Genomic DNA, 25,524 nt, shown 5'->3' on the forward strand with positions numbered 1-25,524 from the left:
GGAAAGATAGGCAAGAAAATAGAGAATGGTTGGAATGACATCCTAAAACCCACCCTGCCCGGACAGTCTGAGGCCATTTTCTGGTTCTGAAAATACATAAAGAAATAATCTGTAATCCCAGTTCTTGGGAGGGAGGCTGACACAGGAGGATGGCAGGTTCTAGGCCAGCCTCAGCAACTTATCAAGGCCCTCAGCAACTTAGTGAGACACTGTCTCAAAATTAAAAAAAAATAAAAGCTAGGCATGGTGGCTCATGCTTATTTATAACAGGAAGATCCCAGGTTTACAGCCAGCCTTAGCAACTTAAGCCTTTTACAATTTGTGAGACCCTGTTTCAAAATAGAAATAAAATAGAGCTGAGGCTGTAACTTAGAAATAGGGTGCTCCTTGCCAGGTGTGGTGGTACATGCTTGTAATTCAAGTACTTGCGAGGCTGAGACAGGAGGATCACAGGTTTGCAGCCAGCCTCAGCTACTTAATGAGGCCCTCTGAAACTTAATGAGACCCTGTTTAAAATTAAAGAAAAAAAGAGAGGCTGGGGATGTAGCTCAGAGGTAGAATGCCCCTGGATTCAATCCCTAGTACCACAACAAAAGAAGGAGGAAGAGGAGGAGGGAGAGGAGGAGGAGGAGGAGGAGGAGGAGGAGGAGGAGGAGGAGAGGAGGAGGAGACGGCTCCTATATTCAACCCCCAGTTCCACAAAAAAAAAAAAAGAGGTAAAGCAATATAAAATAGGGTTGGAGATGTATTTCAGAAGTACAACACCTCTGGGTTCAAGCCCCAGTACCACACACACACACAAAAAAAAAAAAAAAAATAGAAAGAAAAGAAATACATGAACACTAAACAAACATAAACTTTCCAACTCTCCACTTCTCCTAGAAAACCATCTTGGGGTCTCTGCCCTTCAAGTAGACAAACTGGTTTGCTGGCCCTTGATTGGCCTATGAACAGAACAGAACACAGATTTCAATTGTTCTTCAGTGTATCCCAAACTTCACCCTGACAACAAAAAGTGACTTTAAGCCTGTGGCACAGGAGAAATCTCTTTCCCTCAGATTAGTTTCTCACTTTGAGAAACTTTCCATTCAGCAATGACGCTTTTTAAAGAAGAGCACGCTCTCATTTCCCAGTACAGAGGTCTTTTTGTGACTTCAGGGAAGGAAGTCCCTTGACTCGGGTACTCCTCAGGATCCACTCTTCCAGCCTCAGCTTCCCCTTCTGCATAATGGGTGAGATGATTCCCAGCTTCCACATCTTACCAAGAGGAAGCGACCCATTGATGGACCTACGGACACTTATAACTGGGAGTGATGGAGACCTCTTTGAGAAAGTGGTAAACCCCCTTCCCCAGACCTTCTAATTGTCTCCTGGCAAGGATGGAGTGTTAGAGGAGGGCCAGGGGCAGGATAGCCCGGCTGTCACAAGGGACTCGCACATCCGTGTGTAATTATATTTTCTCCGCTTCTCCTGTTGCTCTGGTCACCTGGGGTCTTTGGGAAACCTTCATTACTTTCCAATTGTCTGATTTTCTTCTTTTTTAATTTCTGTTTTCAAAATTATTTTCCTGTTACCTACAGACTTTGAAATTAGTTTAGTGACTCAGCTATTTGACTTCTTATTAATTCTAGGCTCCCATGTCCTACCTTTTGGTTACAAGTAGAAGCTTGGCTCATACTTTAACTCTTCCCAGACAGCTGTAAATTAAGCCACTGTCAGTTACATCCTGTTACCAGTGTCTCTAAAGTACTGTCCCGGGAAAAGGGTTGATTCCATGAATGGTCAAGAGCAGTTCCCAGTGGAGAAGAAAGGGGAACTCGAGTCAGGACCAACAGGGTCCTTGGATTTCATGATGAAAAAGAATTTTAGCTAGTGCCATTCAGAGACATAGAGGCTTATTTAGGAAAACAAGAAATGTATCCTCAAGGGAGAGTGCAGGCCCTCTATAGAGTGAGAAACGCTCCTGGGTGGTCCATGGCTCTTTCAAAGGACACTGGAGGAAAAGCATGTGTGGGAAGGTGTATGAGGATGACACTGGTATGGTGGTCACATGTTGGTTTATGGTGACCCAGTCATCTGCAGGATCCTTAGGCTGATCGAGGTCTTCATCATTTAATCAATACATAAGTTAGAAAGTTCCCCAAATTTATATTTCTCAAGATATCCTACCTTTTTTTTAAAAGAAAGTGATTTATTTTTATTTTTATATGCTTTCATCTGTGCACTATAGTCTCACATTATGATGTAATCATGTTGATAGTGACATACATGCACACAGCACTTGGTACCTCACCCTTTGCTCCATCCTCCCCTCCCACACACAGAGTACTGAGACCGACATTGGTATTTCACATATGTACACATAGCTGCTGGTAGTCATTACTTCAATGAACCTCACTATTTCCCCTCCCCTTTCCTTAGACCTCCTCCCTGGCTCCACTAGGGTTTCTCCTCCATTATTTGGGGTCCCTCTGATATCCCCATTATTCCTTAGCTTCCGCATATTAGAGAACACATGTGACCCTTCACTTTCTGTGACTGACTAATCTCACTTAATGTTCTCCAGGTTCTTTCATTTTCTTGCAAATGACACAATTTTGTTCTTTATTGCTGATTAAAATTCCATTGTGTGAATATCTATAATTCTGTAATCCATCCATCTGCTGATGGACACTCAGGTTGGTTCCATAATTTGGCTGTTGTGAATTGTGTAGCTATGAACATGGGTATGCATATATTACTGTAGTCATGGGTATGTATATATTACTGTAGTCCTTGGTTTCAGCACCATTGTAAAGATAGCCAGGAGTGGTGTAGCTGAATCACATAGTGGGTTCGTTTTTAGTTTCCTGAAGAATCTCCACACTGAAGAATCTCCAAACTATAACAACTGCAATAGTTTGCAATCCCACCAACAATGTAAAAGAGTTCCGATTTCCCACATCTTCACCAACATTTACTATTTTTTAACTTCTTCATGATTGCCATTCTAATTGAGGTTACATGGAATTTCAGTGTAGTTTTGATTTGCATCTCCTTGATTACTAATGATGTTGAGTACTTTTTCATGTATTTATTGGTCATTTGCATTTCTTCTCTCTCTCTCTCTCTTTTATTTATTTATTTATTTATTTTTTATTTATTTATTTTTTTTTTTTGGTGGTACTAGGGTTTCTGGAAGCCCTTCTACCGCCGGGCTCCACTCCCAGACCTATTTTTTATATTTTTTTATTTGGAAACAGGGTCTTTTAAGCCAGCGAAACTGGCTCCGAACCAGCGCGATCCTCCTGTCTCTGCCTCCCAAGTACGGGGATTACAAGCGTTCACCACCACGCCTGGCTTGCATTTCTTCTTTTGTGAAGTGTCTATTCAATTGCCCATTTCTTGATTAGGTTATTTGCTTTTTTTTTAGTGTAAACTATTTTAAGTTCTTTGTATATTCTAGATATTAGTACTATATTAGAGAGATAACTGGCCAAGATCTTCTCCCATTCTGTAGGCTTTCTTTTTGGAGAAAAGTGGTAAATCTCCTTCCCCAACCCCTTGATGGTTTTCTTTGTTGAGCAGAAACTTTGTAATTTAATGCCATCCCATTTATTCATTCTTGTTTTAATTTCTTAAACTTTGAGGGTTTTGTTGAGAAAGTTTCTACCTGTGTTTGTGTTGGAATGTTGGACCTACTATCTGTCTTATTAACAGTGCACAGGGAGCTGGGCATGGTGGTGCACACTTGTAATCCCAGTATTTAGGAGGTCAAAACAGGAGGATCATGAGTTTGTAGCTAGCCTCAGCTACTTAATGAGGAACTCTGAAACTTAGTGAGACTTTGTTTCAAAGTAAAAAATGAAAAATAGGGCTGGGGGTGTAGCTCAGAGGTACAATGCTCATGGGTTCTATCCACAGTACTGCAAAAAAAAAAAAAGCACAGGGTAATTGCAGATTTATCTTTTCTTTTTTTCTTTTGCTAACTTTAAGATTTACAGTTTTCTCAGAAATTTGGGAGTGACAGGCCTGAGAAAAAGAAAACTGATTTGAGGAGGAAATTTAAGAGGAACTTTAGCACCAGGCTTTTATATTAAAATTATTTTACTTCTCCTTCCTTTATGTCTCCTTTCTACCAATTTCTTCTGTCCTGCTTCACTCCCATGGCTCTGAATTCTTCCACTTATCCTGTCTCCCCTTCTGAGAGCTCCCCAGTCCCATCTCCATAGTCGAAAGAGAAATCTGAAGATTTTGCACATTTTATCTCTTTAAAAAATCATGATTCCAAACAAAGCAGTCAGTTGAACATCACAAGCTGTTGCTGTTAAGATAAACCAGAATATTTCTAGGATCAAAGGAACTTCAGATTTTGTCCAAAGTAGTCCTTCTCTTTCACATGCCATCATCAAAGTAGCCAGTTAGCATGCACGTGAATGCCTCCCTTGACAGAGTGCCGGCTTCTCCCAAGGGCAACTGATCCTATCTTTACATATCTCTGATTGTTAGCAAGCTTTTAGATATGAGGTCTATCTCCCTTCCTACAGCTTCTACTTGCTGGCTTGGGTTTCACCCTTTGATCCACAAAAAAGAGATTGATACCCACTCTTCTGTACAATAGTTCTACAAATAGTTGAGGATAGGAGATAACCGCTCCCTCTCCCACCACCCACCCACCCTGGGGTTTCTCTTCTCTGGAACCCTTTGATTCTAAGGGTGTCTTAATAAAACACTGGTTCCAAGTCAAAGCACCTAGAATTGCCTTTGGAATTCAGCAGCTGCCAGAAACATCAAAACTAATTGCTTAAGAGACCATGGGGACACATTTCATCCCACCCTCAGCCATCGACTTTCTTTATCTGGTTTGCATTGATTGCATCCCTGTGAAACCCAAACATTTGCACCACTTGCCACCCTGAGAGATCCTCCCCTTCTCTCTCACCAGGAACAAGCTGTAACCACTTGGAATCACTCAGGAAGGTGCCTGAGGGTCACTAAAGTAGTTGTGGCATCTCACAGCCAAATGTTCAAAGCGGACTATGAAGGAGTTGCCTCTGTTAAAGGGAATCATCGGCCAGCACCTAGCAGGCCAACTGGAGCCCCCCATCCTCCATCATGTTTCACTTGGTTCACCCTGTGCTTTGCAAGCCAGGAAGAAACATATGAAACAGCTGAGTTTCTGGCTCCTGTTAAAGCAACAGAAGTTCTGTCTGGCCAGGTAGTTTTGGAAAGGGCTTAAGTTCTCCCAGGTAACTCCAGATTCCTTACTTTTTGTCAGCCATACCTTTCTGCCCAATCTCTTATATATTTGAGAGTTTACAACCCCTGCCCTTTATTACTTTCCCTTTTTGAACAGCACTGCTCAATGGTTGTGGTACCCTCTGAGAAAGTTATCACCTTTCCCCTATGTGAGCATCCAGGATTTTCTGTTGCCCACTTTCCCAGCTATGACTGACCATCACCTGAAGCCTGCCTAAATGAGTGCTAGCAGATATTTTAGCACTCATTTTTGCCTCTCTTTGTCTTTGCACATACCATTCTCTCCCCTGAAAACACTCTCTTCTCTCGTTTCCTTCCCCTAACCCCCTCCCCAGTGCCTTTCCTTGTCTGCTAAACAAACTTCCATCGTGCATAATCAATTTCAATGTCCTTTCTTAGAATATGTGACACTGACCATTTTTTTGCCCTGGGCTTCCTTAGCAACTTTTTTTTCCCTTGTCTTGCTTTTGTATCTTTTCCACAGAAAATAAGAAAAGAAAAAAACACACACAATAAAACAAAACCCCTGTCCTCTTCAGAACTTACTATTGACTTAGTGAACTTGGATCTCCATGTATGAAACAGAAAACAATATAATATGATGAAACAATTGTCACTGTTACTCTTAAAGGACTTCAGGATTTTGATGTGTGCTCACATAGATGGTATCCTTTAATCTCACACAAATGAAAAGCCATGAGGCAAATGACAAGTGAGGCTGACAAGGCAAACCAGAACTGGATGCCAGAGTGATGCCATTTGGGGAGGGACATTGAGCCTCTCACTGCTGGGTTAGGTAGTTCAAAATGAGCAGGTGGGCAAGATGGGAGGGACCCAATGGGCCTGCATACACAACCCCCTGCAGGGCTTCACTTAGATCTCCATGGAAAGTTTCCAACAGGCAAAAACAGCTATGATGCACTAAGCTATGTCAAGAAAAAAAGATATTCCTTGAGTTTGGGGCTCTCTTCATTTGATTTTGATTACTCAGACCTCTTTAAAACTCTATAAAGTCATCACTTCCAGAGTAAGTTTTCCATAACTTCAGTCATTTAGGGACCTGACAAAGAAGAAAATCTCCATATTTAGGCATCACAGGAAGATGTCAGAAAAGGGTTTTCCAAGATTCATAAGATAGATCCAAAGGAAGGGCAAAGAACACCCTGAGTCTGGCATCTAGTAAGGGTGTTGAAGGCTGGATGAAGATCCAGGGCAGATGGAATAACCAGTACTTACAACTAAGCCAGAACCCGTTAGGCAAGAGATTAATTTCCAGGTCCAGAGGGTCTGATGCAAAGGATGTTTTACCCACCAGGTCATATACTGAATGGTAGAGGGATGCCTCTACCCTGTCTGACACACTGTTTGTATTTTAATTTCTGGGTCCAACCCAACGAAAGAAAATCATGCTGAGAAGGGAATACATGGACACACCCTCTCACCTGCTCTCTATTTTCTTCCAGATGGGTAACTAGATAATTGCATCTTAAAAAACTGGGATAAGTTTGACCCCCCAATCCCTTAAGGAAAAAAAAAGGCTGATCTTTTGTAGAGCAGATTGGACCCAAAATAAGATGGGAAATAAAGAAACATGACCTAAATTCTGTTGTGATCAGGAAAAATAAATAGAGGTTTCAAATGTTCAAGCCTTAATAAACCTGAGGGATAACCCTGACCTTTGTAAAACCTGTAAATTAGGTTTGACCATTGTGGCAATATTAAACTTCCTATTTTCTCTTTTGGGCTTCAATGTGGTGAAACTGCTACAGAAATCCAATAGCACCCCATCCCCTAACTCAAAGCCTTCTGCCTGTCTAATAGGGAACCCTGGCTAGAGTACTCTTCCCTAACATACCCTCAACTCCCCTCTACTCTGATCTGTCCTCTACAGGAGATGGCAAGCCCAGTGGACCAACCTATCAGAGTTAAAGCTAGAACCGAGTTAGATAAGGCCTTTAAATTATAATAAAGTGGCTACCATAGATCTAGGCCCCAATTAAAAAAAAATCTCATATTGTTCTATGAGAAGCTTAGAGAGGCCCTTATTAAACTGACACTATCTGAAGCCTGACTCCCCTGAAAGGACATTAGTTTTGAATGATAAATTCATCAGCCCAGACATTAAAACAGCTTCCTAGTTGGGCATGATGCTACACACTCAAAATCCCAGTACTTAGGAGGCTGAACTATTAGGATCACAGGTTTTCAGCCAGCCTCAGAAACTTAGTGAGGCCCTCTGCAACTTAGTGAGACTCTGTTTCAAAACAGAAAATAAAACCAGTCTGGAGATATAGCTCAGTAGAATACTACTAGGTTCAATCTCTCTCTCTCTACACACACACACACACACACACACACCCTCCTCGGTCTTTTATAACTGAGGCCACTTTATAGAGGAAAAGGATTAAAAAAAAAAAAGTCCCAGAGTCAACTTCAGGTTCCCCCATGGGTGATCCTTCTCCAAGGAAACTGCCAGTCACTGTGGGAAGCTAAGACACTGGTAAGACAAATGTCCAGAGGAGAAAAAGGGTGCTGATCACCCTCTCCTTTGTAGAAGGGCCAAATCACAAAAGGAGAGTCTGCCCGGAGGACTGAAAGGACCACAGGTCAGATCCTCTGCCGTTTCTGGCCCTGGACTAAGAGTGCCCTTCACGCCAGTTGTTTCTTATATCAAAGGGATGTAACCCAGCCCACCTTGGACATGGATGGCGGAGCCCTAATTATTCTTTAAATTCAGAACCTGACCACTCTGTCCTTTTCTGGAATTCTTTCCTCTCTATCTCTTTCCAGGTAATGTAAATAGATGAAAGATCAACAAAATGATCATTTATACCTTGCTTATACTGTTCTTAAAAAACAAATTTTTGTTAAATCTAAATACCCCATCACTCTTGTGGGAAGGAATATATTTCAGCAGCTGGAAGTTCAATGGTCTCCTCTTCCCAGCCACAGATAGAAGACTGTTTACAGGCAATGCACTTGCTAAGATCATAGAAAGAGTTTATCAAACACGCTATCTTTTGCCCAAAGTAACCTGTAGGGTACCAGGCCTCTCGCTCTGGCTCAGCCCATACAGTATTCGGGCTCTTATTCAGGGGGAGATTTTCAATTGGACTTTATACAGTTATCCCCTTGTAGAAGTTATAAATCCCTTTTAGTCTAAACTAATACTTTCACAGGCTGGGTAAAGGCCTTTCTGACTAGGACAAAATGTACACAGGAGGTATCGAGGGCCTTCAAGCAAATTACTCTCTGATTTGGGAAAATTTGGGAATTAATGAAACAAACCTTTTTTTTATATGTCAAGTCACCCAGCAAGTGGCAAAACCCCTGTGAATTAAATTCTTACTTCTTCTTGGAAGCCTTAGTCTTCTCTAAGATAGAAAAGCCAACCTAATTTTTAAATGTATCCTAGGCAAGCTCTGTCAAAAAAGTACACTGCCCTGGCTAGAGGTTTTCCACATAGTTCTTTTCAGACTCTTGAGTTGTTCTAAAAGCTTTTCTCCAGCTTAACCCTTTAATAATATTACACAACAAAACATTATTATACAGTGATCTGATGCTTGATACAAACAAAATGAACGAACAGACAAAACAACAGAAAACCAACTGGCCTAACCTACTATGTAACTTTTTAATGTCAATTCCAACAGGCAATACTTGCCTGTGGACAAGAAGCAGGAGATAAAACAAACCAAGTGATAGCTCCTCCCTATAATCCTGGGAACCCCTTCTTCATTAAGACTTGGAGGACTGATTGCCAGGATTAGTTAATCCCCTCTCGGAGGGGCCTCCTTATTATTCTCATCTCTACTCTCACAGCAGTAAAGGTGCCTGGGATCTCTAGTTAGTCCCTGCCCACCAGAGGAAACTCTTGAACTGGGGGATCAAGCCAAACCTGCATAAAGCTACGAGCCCATAGATGACGTAAGGTTCTTTTTTAGAAAGGAAACAGATAAGAAAACCTCCCCTAAGCTCCTTGTCCTGGCTGCCTTCCTCAAGGATTGAATCATTTCTCTTACCAAAGGGCATTTTATTTCTGGCTAAACAACCAAGCATGCCAATTTAGAGAAAAGACTGCCTAGGGCTGATTCTCTAAAAGACTTGGACTTGACTTTTCTGATTTTGCCCTTCATGGACCTCTTTTGTCCCATAACTCCTTCTCTTTTTCTTTGGCCTTTGTCTTCTACACTTATTAATAAAATTTGTTTCCTCCCAACTCCAGGCTATCAAACTTGGAATGAAACTCAGGCTAAACTACCTCTTCACAGTCAACACATTGACCATATTGGAAAACCTCTAAACCACCCTACCCTCCTGAAAAACGTCCAGGACCAACAGCCTCGATATTGACCAACAGTCAATGTCCTGCCCTGACAAAGAGCAGGAGGCCCTGACCTGCCAACATCTCTGTCCAGCAGGAAGCAGCTAGAGATGGTGAAACTCTTAAGCCTGTTCCCTGAATGGTTTCAGGGCCTTTGGCTCTTGATGGGGAAAATATCAGGTAGCAAGATAGAAATGAACTGGTGGAAATAATGAGGGATGCATCCTTGAAGGAAATGATTATTCCTGTCACCTGCTCCAAGGAAGAGATTGTTGTTCCACGAGGCAGAGGAAGGTGCTTCTTGACCCGTTCTGGGACCAATAGGGTCAGGACCCCAGGTGACAGAATGTGGAGAAAGCTGCAGGGATTCCTAAGAGAAAGGAACCCAGCCAGGTGTGGTGATAGACACTTGTAATCTCAGTTGAGATTAGGCTGAGACAGGAGGACCACAGGTTCAAGGTTAGTGTGTAGTAACTTAACAAGACCTTGTTTCAAAATAAAACAGGGCTAAGGGTGTAGCTCTGAGGTGGAATGTCCCTGGGTTCGATCACCTGTACCACCAAAGGAAAGGGAGTGGGGGAGTGCTCCTGCTGCAGGAGAGCAGTAACTATGTCAAGGAAGAGGATTATTATGGTGGGAGTACTATGCAGGTGGCAAGCTCTGGTGGCTGGTTTCACGTGCTTGCTCTCTGTCTTGTAATTTCCTCCATAGGTCAGCAGTGTTTTGGCACTCAGCTTTGTATGAACTAGGGAAGAGGTGGTATCCATTCTTGATCATAGAGGCTCAGAGAGGGTAGCAGCCCTAAGGAATGGAGAACTTGGGGCAGTGGGCCAAAGAGGGATGACCGTGGCTAGCAGGACAGATTTGTTAGGTGTGGTGGCTTGTCATGGGAATATCAGAGAGACTGACTCCAAACCTCACAAGAGATATGGGTTGCTAATATTTCCAGAAGATAAAGCCTTAAACCACTATCGTAGTTCTCTCTCTCTGCCTATGATGAGGATTCAGGGCACCCACATCTGTATGTAAGTGATGGCCTCAGGGAGCAGGAGTGACAGAACAGGACCAGTGGCCAGGGAAGGAAGAAAGGCCATGCTAAAGGTGGGTTGTGGGGTCGCTCTCTGAGCAGCAGGGCCTGCAATTTGCCAGTTCTTCCAAGAGCCTTAGGCACTGACTTCCAGCTTTTTCCCCTGGAGGATAGAACGCAGGACGTTTGCCGGTTGGCTAGGAGCTACTGCTCACAGGATCAGACTGTACACTACGCAAGAGGGCTCCCGCTGCTCAGAAGGCCAAAGCAGAAAGCAGACAGCTGCAGTCACCTCCTGAGGTCGTGTGCCACCTGAAAAGGTGACTCTAAGCCCACTGAGGATTCTCCAGAGATTGAAGTCAGTGGCAGCTGAAGTGGCTGTGATCCTGGGCGCTCAGAGTCTTCTAGTGTTTGCATGATCATGGAAGGGCAAGTTGCCTGCCCCAGCCCAGCCCCCCTGCATCCAGCAAAAGGGCCTGGAGGGTGGGAGCCAGTGCTCATCCTGTCTCTTCCCATGCTCAGGGCTGAACTGTCGTAGGGTTGAGCTGGAGTAATAGGGGCCGAGAGCAAGGAGATAAATTGGGGTCTTTTGAGTGTTTCTGTTACCCTGAAGCACAGGCTCTTGAAGCTTTTCCTGAGCTGAAGCAGTTGATACTCTGAAATGTGTGAGGAGTCAGGGGACAGTTGACAATAGTTTTGGCTTTAATCAGAGTGGGAATAAGCCTGAAGAAAAATATCTTGATTGTCAAGAAAAAAATGGGACAGAAATTGGCACTTTTTTTCCTCCTGGTGAAAGCCTTGGATAGAAATCAAAGGTCATGAGTGGCGGGTTCTGCTAGGGATCTGTATTCTTTACCGTGGAGAACTTGAAAGCAGGATATCTATGATAAAGTCTAGAATCCTTAGAATTCTCTACCTGGCCCACAAGCCCCTTCAAGTCAGGGTCCTGTCTTTCCAAGTGCTTCCCTTGCTCCTCCTCCTCACAGCCCCCATTAAAGACACACCGGGCTTCTGAAGCCCTGCACCATGCACAGGCTACTCCCTCTGCACTCAAGTCTTACATCTCTTTGCTGGAATAATTCTACTTCCTCAGCTCTCAGTCCAAATGTCCTGACCCTACAGACTGGACAAGACCCCCTGGTACATGTCTCAATTGCACCCAGGAACTTTAGTCACAGGCCTCATCCCATGTGTTATTAATGATCTACGTTCCTGGCTAGGCTAGGAAGTCCTCAAGGCTGGGGCCAGGTCTTGTTTACCATATGCTCCCAGTTGCTGGCACAAACCTCTTGGGTTGATTGTCTGACTTGGCATCTAGGGTGTAACCAGCTGTGTATTGAACAGGCAGGAGGGAGTGGAAACAGACCCCATGGATTAGCTGGTCCAAACTGCACATTGCCCAATGGCAATGTGAAATGTCCTGAGAAAGGGAACATGCTTCTACAGAGGACCTGAGGACCTGGAAGGCTGTTGATAATACTTGTTGCTACATGTTTGGAAACAATACATTCACCAAAAGGACTGTGTGAGTTTCAGGAGGATGCTATAACAAAGTACCACAAACTGGAGGCTTCAAACAACAGCAATAGATTGTCTCATAGCTCTGGAGACTGGAAGTCTGAAATTAAAGCATTGGCAGAGCCAGGCTCCTGACCAATGGGGAGCCTTCCTCACCTCTTTCCTTTGTTGTTTCTTGGCTTATAGCTGCACTGCTCCAATCTCTGCCTCCACTGTCACATGCTCATCTTCTCCCTGGATGTGTCTCTGTTTAAATTTCTCTTTTCTTGTAAGGATACCAGTCAGATTGGATTGGAGCCACCCTAAGGACTTCATCTAAAATGAACTAGTTACATCAGAAAAATCCCTATTTCGAAATAAATCCACACATTCCTGAGGTACTGAGAGTTACTGAGAGGTACTGAGAGGTACAGGGGGAAAAGCAACAGATTGATTCCCATTGAAGTGGATAGTAAATAAACAAAAACATTACTATTTAGCTTCCCTTTGTAATGCCAGGGGGAGAAAATAACTGGTTCACTTCAATCTTTAGAAAATAAGCTCGACAGGACTTCTGCCCTCACCCCACCTAGTTCGGAGTTCTAGCTTGCCTCACTACAATACCCCATTGGACAAGCCTAAGAGGTATGCTTGTTGTGAGAAGGCAATTTATGCCCCTTAGGAGATGTCTGCAGGATAGTGAGCACCCAACAGAAAGCACTCAGTACACCCCATCCCGCCCTCCCCACCACCGGTCCACACTGCAGCAAGTGGTCACGTGACCATACCCAGAATCAATCCAAGAGCATCCCTGTGTTCCATTCCTGCTTGGCTGTCATTTGGAGTTGTTTGGATGAATGAGCATCAGTCTTCGGATTGTACCTCTGGTCGTCTCCACACATCTGTGAAATGGGTACCCTAGGATATTAGAAGGACACCCCAGAAAAGATCTCTATGAGCTCAGAGATCCATGGGAGAAAAATATTACATTATTCCCCCTGGATTCTCTGGATCTTCAAAACCTCAAATAATGTCAGTTTTTCTTTATTTGTTTGCAGTACTTAACCCATGGGGGCTCTACCACTGAGCTGCTTCCCCTGACATTTTTTGTTTTAAATACCGGGGAGCTGGGTGTGGTGGCCCACAGTTGTAATCTCAGTACTTGGGAGGCTGAGACGGGAGGGTTACAGGTTCACAGCCAGCCTCAGCTACTTAGAGTGGCCCTCTGCAACTTAGTGAGACCTTGTTTCAAAATAAAAAATAAAAAAAATAGGGCTGGGAGTATATGGGAGGTAAAATTCCCCTGGGTTCCATTCCAGTACCTCAAAAAATTAAAAAAAATAAATAAATACTAGGAACTGGTATTCTACCTTTAAACTACACCCCCAGTTCTTTTTCTGTTTTTGTTTTTAAATTTTTCAAACAGGGTCTCACTAAGTTTCTAAGGATCTGGCCAAGTTGTTGAGGCTCAAATCTATGATTCTCCTTTCTCAGCTTCCCAAGTACTGAGATTACCAGCATAGGTCACTGTGCCCAGCCCCCCCCCCCAAAAAAAAATGCCAACTTTAAAGAGATCCTTAACATTGGTGTAGGACGCCACACTTCCCACGGTTTCCTCTTACACTCAGACTTCATCTCTGCCTCCCTCTCTCTTAATCTACATGTGCACACACACATACACACAGAGTTTGTTCTGAACTGACACTAATGAAATTTCACTAGCAGTATGTGGAAAAAGTAACATCCCTTTTCTACAGATGAGGAAACTGAGTCCCCGGGAGAGTAAGAGCCATGGCAACTGACCAGCGGATGAGCTCAGTTAGGGTTTCTTCTCTCTCTGCATTGGAGGCCACACAAGGAAGCAGCTGAGGGCAACTGGAGGCATGGGGGAGAGGACCCATATGGCCCTGATTCTTTCTCGACCTGCTGTTCCTTGCAGCCTCTTCTGGGTGCAACTAGAAACCCCTAAAGTGCACAGACATCCTGGCCCCAAGCTTGGCGATCAGGCTCTATGGGAATAAACAAGGCTCTTCCTCCTATTTCTAGAACACCCCATCTCCCCTCTCTGTCTCTTGGTGCTGGCCCCACCCTGGGGAGCCATGCGTCAGAGCTGTCAAGACACTGGGGCTGGGTGACCTCCTCAGGAATTCATCCATAAACACACAAACAATGGCTCAGGAAGTGCAAGCCTTTGACTGCCTGAGGGGCTGGGGGCTCCATTCAAAGCCACAGCGCCCCTTCTCCCTCCTGCATGGATTGAGAGCCCTCTGTGGTATCATCCTCTCATCTCTCTAAAGCCCTGCGTGAGAGGCAAAGCCATGATTATGATTTCCTTTTAGTGATACAGAAAGAGATGGATTTCAGAGAGATTGAAATGGCTCATTGGTGTGAACCACAGACTTAGGAATGAGAGGCCTTGGGCTCCTAGGCCTGCTCTGTCCCCAGAGCTGGGACCAAGCAGTCACCCTATCACAGGGCCTCAGTTTCCTTATTTGTACAAAAGGACTATTGCTTCTTTTGAGACACTGGTAGGTTCCAAAGGATGTAGCTTCTTTTTGATGATACTTTGAGAAACATCCAAACAAAACAAATAAAACTCGTCTCTATTATTCCAACGATCTACTAAATTGACAAATGAAAGAAGACAATGTTCAGGTACATTGTGGCTATTACGAATGAGCTCAAGGTAGCAAAAAAAAGTATTGTCCAAAAGCCTCTTGGGAGGAGTAGAGAGGCATATAACAGACCACAGGATCATTGTCTGGTTCCTTCTCTTTTAAGCCGACCATGGATGGCATATAAATGTCCCCATAACCATTCTCCACTTGCTAAATGTGTGATGTCCTTGATTACCATAATAGAGTAAGGACAGGAGAAAGGTAGTCTTGTTCAGTTTTAAAGGCAGCCTATCTCAAATCTGTTTTTTTGTTTACATATCATTTAAACAACCAACATGTCTTGCAGAAAAGTGATAATATTTTTTGGCAAGAAAGGATTGAGGGGTTATTAAACAAGAGTTGTATTTTCTGGCAATGTATTAGTATTATAATGCTATGACAAAATGACTATAATAAACTTATAAGGGAGAAAGATTTATTTTGGTTAAAGGTTTCGGAGGCTTTAGTCCATAGTCACTTGGCCCAATTTCTTTTGGGCCTGTGATGTGGCATTACATCATGGCAGAAGTGCATGGGAGAGGAAACATGTTCATCACCCAGTGGCCAGGAAACAGAGAGAAAGACAGGAAGGGGTCAGGGACCCAATATTTCCATTCAAGGGCATACACCCAATGACCTAACTTCCTTCCACTAGGCCCCACCCCCTCAAGGTTCCACCACCTACTAACAGTGCTAAGCTGAGGACCGCACCTTTAACATATGAGCCTTAGGGGGAAACTCCAGACCCACAATGGAGCATTTAGGTTGACTCTGTTTCCTTAGAAAACACTGGTTTAATCTATTTAAGTATTCTAAACTTTCCCTGTCCATTTGATTTGAGCTTTGACCATTCATTTGTTTTTCTTCAGTATATAAGTCTACAAGTAACTCTAAATAGTATGCAATGAGTAATTCCAGCCTCGTGCACACTGCTCACAAGGCCTGAGTTTTCTATGCAAAAAAAATGGCCTTATTTTTTCTAACACTTATAACAAGCATCGAGATTTTGCTTTATTGATTTTGATTTAATTTGGAATGTTTTCAGCCTTGAAACACTGGAAAAGCAGATGACTGAGTTGAAGAAATCTAGAAAAAATGTTCAAGTTTATATTACGGCTGTTTTTCCACTGAAGAAAACTTTGTGTGCATATGTGCTTAAAATGAATTTAGGGGAAATTTCTACTATAGAGAAATGGATTAGAATTCAGTAATGCTAATTCAAGAAGTTGTCTGTCAGTCAGCTTTTCATCACTATGACAAAAATACCAGACAAGAATGACTTAGAGGAGGAAAGATTTATTCTAGTTTATGGTTTTCAAGATCATGGCAGAAACAACATGGCGGAAGGGTGTGGTAGAAGAAAGATGCTCATATCATGGTAGCTAAGAAAAGAGAGAAAGAGAAAGAGTGAGAAAGGGTGGAAGAGAGAGAGAGAGATTGTGTGTGTGTGTGTGTGTGTGTGTGTGTGTGTGTGTGTAGGGAAAGGGCACCAGGAACAGATTTAGTCCTCAAGGCCATAGTCCCTAGTGAGCCACCTCCTCTAGCCATGCCTCATCTCAGAACTTTACTAAATTAGGGACCCTTCAACACATGAACTTTTGGGGGTTAAATTCCAGATCCAAACCATAACACTTTCCCAACTTGAGCTTCCTAAATTATTACTCAGTTCATCCACTTGAAGTTTCTTCATCAGGCACATATGCTTTATCTTTATGTATGGCCAAGATGTGTGCAATAGTTTATGAAGCCACCTATTGGGGAAATAAATCTGAGAAATATAAAATCTCAGGGATACAAGAAACTATAGATGTCCAATTTGAATTAACCAAGAGGGCTTTATCCTCACTCTAATATGTTAATTCCCACTTTGGGCTGTAAAGAAGAAGAAGAGAACTGAGCATGGTGGTGCACAGTAATGTCAGTACTTGGGAGGCTGAAACAGGAGTTTCAAAAGTTTGAAAACAGCCTCACCAAGTAGTGAGACTTTCAGGAACCTAGCGAGACTGTTTCAAAACAAAAAGGGTAAAAGGGCTGAGGATGTAGCTTCGATGTAGAATGTCCCTGGACTCAATATCTAGTACTACAAAAAAGGAAGAAAGGAAGGAAGGGAAAAGGAAGGAAGAAAGGAAGGAAGGAAGGAAGAAAGAAAGAAGGAAAGAAGGGATTGTCTCCTTCTGCCCTCTTTACTCGATAATTTTGATAACCCAACAGGTTAAGGCTTGATATTTTTTAGAATACATTTTACTGGAATGTCAGGCCACGGGTCTCCCTGCTAGGTGGGATGGGAATGGACAGGAGCACTAGTCCCTCTCCCTCTCACTCTGAGCCTCTTGGGACTGGATGCAAAGCTAATCTGTAATTCTTGGACATAGGCATTGATTTTTATAGTAAATGCAAGGAATATCAAGGAGCTAATGTGTTGGTTTAGGTTTTTGTTTTCTCATGGCAGTGTAAACATAGTTCAATAGACCAAACATTTTGTTCTAACATCCCAGATATGAAATGCTTTTAAAAATTTAAATTGAAGCCAGGTGTGGTGGCTCACGCTTGTAATCCCAGCATTCGGGAGGCTGAGACTGGAGGATCGCAGTTCACGGACAACCTCAGCTACTTAGTGAGGCTCTCTGCAACTTAGTGAGACCCTCTTTCAAAATAAAGAATAAAAAATAGGGCAGGGGATGTAGCTCGGAGGTCAAATGCCCCTGGGTTCCATTCCCAGACACGCAAAAAAAAAAAAAAAAATTAAATTGAGGCCAAGCGTGGTGGCGCACGTTTGTAATCCCCGTGCCTGGGAGGTGGAGACAGGAGGATCGCGCAGGTTCGAAGCCAGCCTCGCTGGCTTTAGAGACCCTGTTTTAAAAAACTATAAACGATAGGTTTCTGGGAGTGTAGCCCGAAGGTATAAGGGTTTCCAGGAACCCTAGTACCACCAAAAAAAAATTTAAAATTGAAAAACAATACCATGCTGTTTTATTACAATGGCTTTGTAGTATAAAGTCAGGTATTGTGATTCCTCCTGCATGGTTTTTGTTGCTGAGAACTACCTTGGCTATTCTGGGCTTTTTGTTATTCCAGACAAATTTAAGGACTGATTTTTCTATGTCTGTGAGGAATGATCTTGGTAGTTTAATGGGCATTGCATTAAATCTGTAGATCACTTTTGGGAGGATGGCCATTTTAATGATATTTATTCTGCCAATCCATGAACATGGAAGATCTTTCCATCTTCTAAGATCTTCTTTGATTTCTTTTTTCAGTGTTTTATAATTTTCTTTGTAGAGATCTTTTACCTCCTTGGTCCAGTTTATTCCTAGGTATTTTATTTTCTTGTGGGAGATCCTGAGTGGGAGTGTTTTCTGAATTTCTTTTTCAGTGGATTTATGGTTGGTGTACAGGAAAGCTTCTGATTTTTTAAGATTGATTTTGTATCCAGATACTTTGCTGAATTTGTTGATCAGTTCTATAAGCCTTTTGGTTGAGTTTGTTGGGTTTTCTAAATATAGTATCATGTCATCTGCAAATAGTGAAAGCTTAAGCTCTTCTTTTCCTATTTGTACTCCTTTGATTTCCTTTTCTTGCCTTATTGCTCTGGCTAGAGTCTCTAGTACTACATTGAAGAGAAGTGGTGATAGTGGACATCCTTGTCTCGTTCCAGTTTTTAGGGGGAATTCTTGAAGTTTTTCCCCCTTTAATATTATGTTAGCAGTGGGCTTATTATAGATTGCCTTAATAATGTTGAGATATGTTCCTTCTATTCCAATTCTCTGCAGTGTTTTTATCATAAATGGATGTTGAATTTTATCAAATGCTTTTTCAGCGTCTATTGAGATGATCATGTGTACACAATGGAATTTTACTCAGCCATCAAAAAAAACTCAATTACATCATTTTCAAGGAAATGGATGGAACTGGAGGACATTATGCTAAGTGAGATTAGTCAGTCACAAAAAATAAGAAATCAGATGCTTTCCCTAATATGTGAGAGTTAGGGAGAAATGTGTCATAGGAGGAACTCTGGAAAGAGGAAATCCTATAGAGGAGCAAACAAGACAACCTAAAGGAGGAGAAAGGAGGGGGGAAGAGGAAAATCTCTAAAACACATAAAGTACTTAAACATATCAAAGTCAATCACTAAGCCAAGCAAGGGAGGGAGGGACGGGGTGGGAGCGAAACAAGATTTTCCATCCAAAAGACAACTAAGATTAGTTATCTGTGGAGATTAATTATTTATGTTAAGTCTTTAACCTATCTAAATTGTATTGTTTGCTTTTATTGTTGTTAATTTTTAGGATTTCTAGTTGGAATATTAATATACCTTCAGATATAGCATTTGGAAATATTTTATCCCATTCTATCAGTAACTTTTAACTCTGTTTACATTGTCCTTGGATATACAATATTTTTTTTTATTTTTTAGGGAGTTTGTTTACCCTTCTGTTGCCTGTGCCATTGAAATCATATCCAAGAAATCACTGCCAATTTCAGTGTTGTGAGGTTTATGACCCAGATTTTCTTCTAAAAGTTTATAGTCTTAAGATTTATATTTAGGTCTTTTATCTATTTTGAGTTAATATTTGTATATGGGATTAGGTAAGGGTCCAATTTTATTCTTTCTCATGTAATTATTATTTTTCAACAATATTTAGTTAAAAGATTATTATTTCCTCCATCAAATGTTCGTGGAAACCTTGTCAAATATAACTTGACAATATATGGAAGATTTTAGCTCTATGATTTTATTTAGCTCCAATAGAGTTTATATATCTGCCTTTAGAACAGTACTACACTGTTTCAATTATTGTAGCTTTATATGGTTTGAAATCAGAAAATATACATCTTCTAACTTTGTTCTTTTTCGAGATTGTTTTGGGTATCTAGAGTCCATATTCCATATTAGGATAGATTTTTTTCCTGAAAAATAAATATATAAATATATGATAGTTTCACCTAAAAAAATATTCTCTGGTAAGAAAGAAAGCAAAAAGAAACATTGAAATGTTATCTTTAAGTTATCAAAAGCTTGGTATCAGACAAATGAAACTGTTATGTGAGATTATCATTTTTAATTTTGGATAAATTGCTATAATACTAGATGTCAACCACTAAGCCAAGCATGGGAAGGAGGGATGGGGAGAGAATGGGGTGGGGATCGGGTGGGGGTTGACTGGCGATGTGTGCATGTATGTCTACAAAAGTTTTCTTTGTATCCCACTATGATGTATGAATACAGTGCACCAATAAAAAATTAAAAAAAAAACAAATATACCACGTTGGTAACTTTAAAATAGCATTTGAGTACTTATTATGTTGGCAGAATTAAAAACTTGGAACTTAATGGGGTAAAGGATCAGACACAGAGCAAGAACAGTGGAAAGAAATTTCACAAGTACTAAAAGACAAAGGCAGTGATGGCTTGCCAGTGTCTAAAAAGCCTTGTTCAGTAACAGGGCACAATGAGGCAGAGGCAGCCCCACGTCCTGGAGCATTAACCACTTTAGGGCTTCTAATATTGCCTTGTTAGAAAGAGTCACTTATTAATCCTTAGGATTTTCTGCAGAAGATATGATTTATGCGATCATCAAGAAAATAATGCAAAGAGGTACAGATAAAAATCCAATAGATTAACTAAAATGAAATCCTAAAAAATATTCATTTAGCTAAAAAAGATGGTAAAATGATAGACCTTAAGTCCAATCATATCAATAATTATACTAGGTGTAAATTGACTAAACACTCAAATTAAAAGGCAAAGAATGCCAGGCTGAACAAGAAAATAATAACCAATATCATATCTACAAGAGACATATTTTATATACAAAAATATAGATAGGTTGAAACTAAATGATGAAAAAACATAGAGTGTGTAATTAGTAAACATTAGAAAAAATTGGCTGTTTAGTGTCAGAAAAGGATAGATTTAAGAGGAAGACCTTTACTTGAGACAAAGAACATTTTTAATGATAAAAGGAATAATTATCAGAAGTGCATAATAAATACAAATGTAAATTTACCCAATGATAGACTCTCAAAGAACATAGAACACCGACTAATACAATTAAAGTAAGAAATAGATAAATACACAATCCGCTGCTTTAGATTTTAATGACCCTCTTTTAGCAATATCTGCAACAAAAACATCATAAGAATACAGTTCTTTGAAAACATTATCATATGTGCAAATGAGAACCACTTATTAAAATATAAATGATTTAAAAAGACATATTATGGTATCTAATCACATGAAATACAGTTAGAAATCATTAAAAATAAGGAATCTAAAATATTTTATATTAAATAATGGACTTCTACATAAGTCATGATCCAAAGAGGAAATTATATGAGAAATTAAAAAATATTTGAGACCAAAAGATAATATAAATAAAAATTTTGTGGGTAAGAATTAAAATTGTGCCTAGAGAGAAGTTTATAAACTTAATTGCCTACTTAGGAAATGTCAAATAGAATTTATTGGGAGTCACGTTTTGGAACTGAATTGTACTAGGCCTCAGAGACCACTCAGGCCAAGTATCGCATAAACTAAGACTTTAGGAAGCAGAAAAATTCTTAAATAGACTTTTTTTTCCCCAAAAAACAGAAGATTCACAGCAACCAATCATAAAGGGCCCAGGCAACATAGGTTAATGTGAGAATGACCTTTCCTTTGCTTTAATTTTTTAAGAAAAGTTACCTGAAGTAAGCTGAATATTAGCCAGTCGTTTCATTTTTGTATTATTCTGCTTCCTTGTTCCTGCTCAAGTTATTTTATAAAAACCAACTTTTGGCCGAGCGTGGTGGCGCACACTTGTAATCCCCGCGCTTGGGAGGCTGAGACAGGAGAATCGCACAGGTTCGAAGCCAGCCTCAGCTTCTTAGTGAGGCTCTCAGCAACTTGGTGAGACCGTTTTCAAATAAAATATAAAATAGGTCTGGGAGTATAGCCCGGAGGCAGAAAGTCTCTGGGTTCCACCCCCAGTACCACCAATAAATAAATAAATAAATAAAAACACACAAAAAAACAAACAAACCCCCAACTTTTTGAGCTGGGCGTGGTGGCTCACCCTTGTAAATCCCAGCATTTGGGAGGCTGAGACCAAAGGATTGTGGTTTGTGGGCAGCCTTGGCAACTTAGTGAGGCCCTCCGTATCTTAGCGAGACCCTGTTTCAAAGCAAAGAATAAAAAATAGGGCAGGGCATATAGCTTGGAGGTCGAATGACCCTGGGTTCCATCCCCAGACTTGCAAAAAACAAAACAACAACAACAAAAAAAACCAACTTTTTTTGTGTGTGTGGTACTGGGTTTCTTGGAAGCCCTTCTACCTCTGGGCTATACTACCAGACCTATTTTATACTTTTTTTATTTCTGAAAACAGGGTCTCTTAAACCAGCGTGGCTGGCCTCGAATCCTCTTGTCTCGCCTCCCAAGTGTGGGGATTACAAGGGTTAGCCACCACACCCAGCAAAAAAAAAAAAAAAAAAAAAAAAAAAAATTGCTGTGTTCAACAGGATGCCTTTCTATATTTTTTATGGATAGGGTATTGCTGCCTGATTCATAAATCATTAATAAAAGACAGATATTAAATTCAAGTTGCAAAAATTTTGTCTTTTGACAAATATAAAGACTTAAAACAATAATCTAAATATTCATGTTAAATAGCTAAAAATATGAACAAATTAAATCCTAACCTAGAAGAAAGGTAATAATACAGACAAGAGCACAGATCAATTTAAAAGAAATTAAGCAACAGTTATAAGTAAAGTCAAAAGTGCTTTTATTCAACAATAAAATGAATAAAGCTATTAATTTTACTTATTTAAAAAAACCTGGCAGGATTAATAAAGAATGAGACACAAATTACCAACAATTAGGAATAAGAAAAAAGCTATCACGAGACCGTACAGATATCAAAAGGATAATATAAGGATTTTATGAGCGACATCATTGCAATAAATGCAACAACTTAGATAAATTTCCTTAAAAAACACAATTTACAAGATTAAAAATACTGACATCACCAAGACTGTAGTGAAATTATTGAGCTTAGCCATTAATATAAATTTATCATTTAGGAAAAAGTTTTGCAGTTTCTTATAAAGCTAAATCTATAGTGACTCAATGACCTAGCAATTTTGCTTCTAGATATTTGCTCAAAAAAAATAAACATATTTACCCACAAAAAATACTTATACGTGAATATTTGGAACATATTTATTAATCATAGTAAAAATTCAAGAGAAATGAAGTATCTATCATCAGGAGAATGGGTGAATAAGTCAACATTTATTCAATGGAATCCTACTCTATAACAGTATTCATCAAAAAGGATGAGTCTCAAATGTTATGCAAAAGAAGGTAGACAATAATAATATATTTATGTGCTAAATATATATACCTTATAATTTTGTTGGTAGGAATTTCTAGAGCCAGGCAAAAATTAGTTAGCAGTTAACACAGATAACAGACAACACCAGCACGCCCTAATTCCCAGCATGAATGAGAGAAAGCCAGTGTTCTTCGAGATCATGTGCGTCTGAACATTTCAGCCCAGACTCACTCTTATTATTTCCTTAATTTGGCCAGGACTTGGGGAACAGAAAGGACCTTTTAGGGACATAATGATGTTCTTTTTCCTTAAGGATGATATAGGTTTACATGGGTGGATCCAGTTAGGTATATGTATCTTAATGTGCATAAATTATAGTTAAAAGAAATTAAAAAGGACAAAAATGCCTGAACAAACTTTTCCTAAACATTCAGAAATCTTATATAGTAGTATTAAATTTGTATTATGCAAAAGAAGGTAGACAAAAAATAATATATTTATGTGTTAAATGTATATACCTTATAATTTTGTCGGTACGAATTTCTAGAGCCCGGCAAAATTAGTTAGCAGCTAACACAGATAACAGACAACACCAGCACACCCTAATTCCCAGCACGCACTGTTTACAAGTTCATGCTTAAAGACCTTCTAATAATCGTCCCATCACAGAACTCTTTTTTGTTGCTGTTGTTTGTTATTTTGTATTTTGTGTTTTGGCGCTGGACAAATTCAAGGACATTCTACCTCTAAGCTGCATCTCCAGCCTTTTTCATTTCTTTATTTTGAAATAGGTTCTTGCTAAGTTACCTTGAATTGGCATCACACCTGTGATCCTCTTGTCTCAGCCTCCCAAGTACTTGGGTTACAGATGTGTGCCACCATGCCTGACTTCATTACTTCTCTGAGGACTTTTACAGGTTTACCCTTTCATCCTCCTTCCTGACATCAATATTGCAGCTTTTGCTGCCGTCCTGTCATCCATGTGTCTGTGATTGTGCAATTTTGACTTCTCTATTCTCCAGTTCAATGATTCTTTCCTTTGTCTCTTCTATTCTTCTGTAGCCATTTGAAGAACTTGAAATTTTGACCATTGTATTTTTTTAGCTCTTAAATTTGATTCTTCTTTATATCTCCTATTAAACAAATATTTTTGCTGAAATTTCCTATTTTTTGTTTCAAACATACTTTTTATTGTTCACTAATAAATTTTTATAATGGCTGGTTTAAATATTTTTCAGATAATTCTAGCACTTTGTCATGTCATCTTGTTAACAATGTATTATCTTTTCTTATTCCATATAATAACTTCTTGGTTTTCAGTTAAAATTTGTCTTTGTCTTCATTCACGTCTGCTTTTTATCTTTACTAATTTTTCTATTCTACTTGGGTTGTTTCTATATTCTTTCTCTAATTATAAACACATAGCTTACTACTACTACTACTAGGCCTTCTTGTTTTTAACAATATGTCTCTCTAGCTATGAGTATTATTATATCCCACATGTTTAATATAGTATATTTTCCAGTATGTTTTTTATTTGCCACATGTATTATTTATTTTGATGTCTTTATTATTTATTTATTTATTTATTTATTTATTTATTTATTTATTTATTTATTTTGGTGGTACCGGGAATGGAACCCAGGGGCACTGTACCTGAGAGGTACACCCCTACCCCTAGTTTTTAGTCTTTTTATATTTGAAACAGGGGCTCACTGAGTTGTGAAGAGCCTTGCCAAGTAGCTGAGGCCGTCTGATAGCTGTGATCCTCTGGTCTCCGTCTCCCGAATGTTGGGATTACAAGCGTGAGCCATCACGCCTAGCAATGTCTTTAATTTTTTGAGGGCATTTTTTCCTCCCTAAATATCCACTACTGAATTCTAACTTGACTACATTTTGGCCAGAATCTTGCTTTATGCTTAAGTAGCAAAATTTCATGAATGTTCTATGTATTTTATTTCATTGTTTGTTTTGAAACAAGGTCTCACTAGGTTGCTGAGAGTTCTGCTAAATTGCTGAGGGTGGTCTCAAATCTGAGATCCTCCTGTCTTAGCCTCCCAACTGCTAACTCATGTCTGTTTTATTAGCAAAAGACGTTAAAATCTCCCTCTGTGATTATAGATTTTTAGTTTTCCTTGTGACTGTCGTCTTCTGCTTGCAAATGGTTGATGTTATATCATTAGGTGACTGTAAGTTTAGAATGAATCCTTATTTGAAAATTGTACCCTTTACAAACATCACGTAAGGACTCTCTCCTTTCTAATATTGTTTCTATGAAAGTTTATTTAAATACAAACTTTCTCTTTAGTGTTTGCATGGTCAAGTCTTCTGACCTTTGATTTTTTATTCTTCTTATACCTATTACAAACTACATAGCATTGGATTATTAACTTCTCTCCATCTTGATAATTTCTTTTAATGTTCAAGCTTAATATATTTATATCAATCTCATTACTTGCT

This window comes from Muscardinus avellanarius (assembly GCF_963383645.1).
Source record: "Muscardinus avellanarius genome assembly, chromosome: 10".
NCBI lineage: Eukaryota > Metazoa > Chordata > Mammalia > Rodentia > Gliridae > Muscardinus > Muscardinus avellanarius.